Genomic DNA, 3246 nt, shown 5'->3' with positions numbered 1-3246 from the left:
ACTACTACTACTACTACTACTACTACTACTACTACTACTACTACTACTACTACTACTACTACTACTGCTGCTGCTGCTACTACTACTACTACTACTACTACTACTACTACTACTACTACTACTACTACTACTACTACTACTACTACTACTTCTACTACTACTTCTACTACTACTACTACTTCTACTACTACTTCTACTTCTACTACTACTACTACTACTACTACTACTACTACTACTACTACTACTACTACTACTACTACTACTACTACCACCACTACTACTACTACTACTACTACTACTACTACTACTACTACTACTACTACTACTACTACTACTACTACTACTACTACTACTACTGCTGCTACTGCTACTAAAGCTCTGTACAGCCATCATCTACCAATAACGCTGATAACCTAAGCTAGATAACATTATATATACTGACCACCTGCTATCTAATAAATAAAATGTGTCGGTTTGTTTTTTCTAGAGCAGAGGGCTAAACAGCCGTATCTCGAAAAAAACCAACAACTTTTCAGAAGGTGAAACCGATCGTCGACTAGAACTAGCTGTTGAAATGTACTTAGCCCTATAAGCAATATCATTGTTATTATTGTTTTGTTACAGGAGAGAGAGAGAGAGAGAGAGAGAGAGAGAGAGAGAGAGAGAGAGAGAGAGAAGACTGTTTCATTCTTTAAACAATTGTACCTGTATCATGAATTGTCATTGAGTTTTTTTGTTGGTTTTTTTTTTTTTTGCTTTTTTCAAGGATTTGAATTTCAACAAAATATTTCTTGAGCAAACACAATCAACACTAAATATTAAGAGACTGCAATAAAAAAAAAATATTTGACCACGAGAGCCTTCAATCTGTCAATCTGTCTCTTCTAATATAAAAAACTGTCAGAATGAAGAAGTAAGAGAAACTATTGTCGCGCATTCCTGCCTGTTTTTCATAGAAAAAAGGCAATACAATGGTTTAGCCACCTGTTACGAATATCACCAACTAGTGGCAGGCCAGCCTCTAGAGCCTTAAACACTAAGTATGGAAACTATTTAACAAATGAGTGCTTAATGTGTTGTGATGTTATGTGGGCCAATGGCCTTAAACACTGAATATACTTACTTACTTGCTTACTTACTTACTTGCTTACTTGCTGACTTCCTTGCTTGCTTGCTTACTTACTTACTTACTTACTTACTTACTTACTTACTTACTTACTTGCATGCGTGCTTGCTTGCTTGCTTGCTTGCTTGCTTGCTTGCTTGCTTGCTTGCTGGCTGGCTTGCTAGCTGGCTGGCTGACTGGCTGGCTGGCTTGCTTGCTTGCTTGCTTGCTTGCTTGCTTGCTTGCTTGTTTGCTAGCTTACTTGCTTACTTGCTTACTTACTTACTTCCTTACTTCCTTACTTACTTACTTACTTACTTACTTACTTACTTACTTACTTACTTACTTACTTACTTACTTACTTACTTACTTACTTACGTACGTACGTACGTACGTACAGTATTCAGGCTACAAAGGAAAAGTTAGGCCACGTAAAAGATCGATTGAAGGAGTTATAGTCCTTTTCGTTAATCCGTTTTAACTGCGCTGCGTGTTAGAGACATTTGGCTATGCACATTAAATTATATGGGTATAAAATAGTTGTTTGAGAGGGGGATCCATTTACTGGCGGTATTTAATTAGGCGTGAGAGCTAATTAAAAATCACTCATTTAGCTTTTGGACTAAAACCGCGCACCATACAAAAACCCCAGCCGGATGTAGCTGACAACACTTTTCCCCGCTGAAAACTCAAGCTTGAAAACTCCACACACACGTTTCCGGTAGACCTACGCTGTGTTGGTAATTCACAGAGGTGCCGGTTTACTACGATTAAGGCGCAATGTAGTGAATATTTTTAAAAATTTAGCCAAACGGACTAATGCATTAAAAATAAATACAATCATAAGCGCTATAGAGTACATGTACAATAACAACGCGTGTGGCATGTCTGGGGTCACCTCTCGGGCTAGCAAAATAGGCGAAAAAGTATGGTGCTCCCTAGCGACCACAACCTACTAATTCCTTGTGTACATCAAATTTCAAGATCTGACGATTGATGACAAAACAACCATAATATTTCGTTCTTAGACTTTATTTGTGAGTGAGTGTTTTACTTTTATTTGAAATAAGTGTTTCTGTTCAATGAATGTGTTGGATAAAAAAAAGAATAACCTCATTTACACACAGTAACGGACATGATGACTAAGCTTTATCGTAATACACGTTGTGTATGGTTTTTAATCGTGCAAATCAAACGTATTTTTTCACTTAATGTACATAAACTAAGCATATTAAGAAAACAACTCAAAAATAAACTTTATCAACCTACTATTCCATGGATCAATGATAAAAAAAATACACACCCATTATATCACTTTTTTCTTCATTAACCACTATGGCATGAAGATCCAATCGCGTTGACGTTGCATTACTTGAAACAAGAGGAGAGGATGAGAGAGGATGTAAAGAAATCAACTGAGACCTTTGTGCTTTATGCCAGACTGATACTAAAGAAAATTTCATTTGCTCTGCAAGGGGAGATGGTGCTGGGTATGTCTATGTGGCACTTAAAGAATTCCACACCCCATCCATGTTGACCTGTCCAAGTTAGACGAAGGACAGGGTTTCTTGGCAACGTTACAACAGCATACTGCACTATGACTAAAAAAGTGCAGAAATTCAATAAACAAACTTGAAGTACAGCGTAAATAACAATCTCATTTACATTCAAACCTTGGTGCAGTGGGCAACATCGATCAGCTTTGAAGACGAGTACCAAGATGGAGAAAGATCAGCCACCGTCTGCATGCTGGATGCTGGTTTTGACATTGCAGCTGTTTGTCCTTCAGCTTGTTAACTCAATCCGTTCTGCTGACTTCAAGAAGTATATAGAGTCGCTGACAATGTTCATGCCATGGTTCTTTGCCTTTGACCACATCAATTATATCCGCTGGCTGGCTGGCTGTGCACATTCCTGATTTGTCCATGCCCGAGTCATCACTTCCTACTGTTTTAAAGGAGTTCATGACGGGTTTCAGCTCTAAACAGAAGAGCCATCGGGTCTTCTCTTCCATTGCTTCGGACTAAGCTCACGAGCAAAGGAATGCCTTGGTCAAAGGCGAGGGATGGGCAGTTGGTTCGACAAGTAATTTTTGAATGCACTGAAACACTGGATGATTGCTGGGCCAGAGATAAGCTCCA

Source organism: Aplysia californica, unplaced genomic scaffold (genome assembly GCF_000002075.1).
Source record: "Aplysia californica isolate F4 #8 unplaced genomic scaffold, AplCal3.0 scaffold00037, whole genome shotgun sequence".
NCBI classification, from domain to species: Eukaryota; Metazoa; Mollusca; class Gastropoda; order Aplysiida; family Aplysiidae; genus Aplysia; species Aplysia californica.
Note: the sequence above shows the minus strand (reverse complement) of the source record.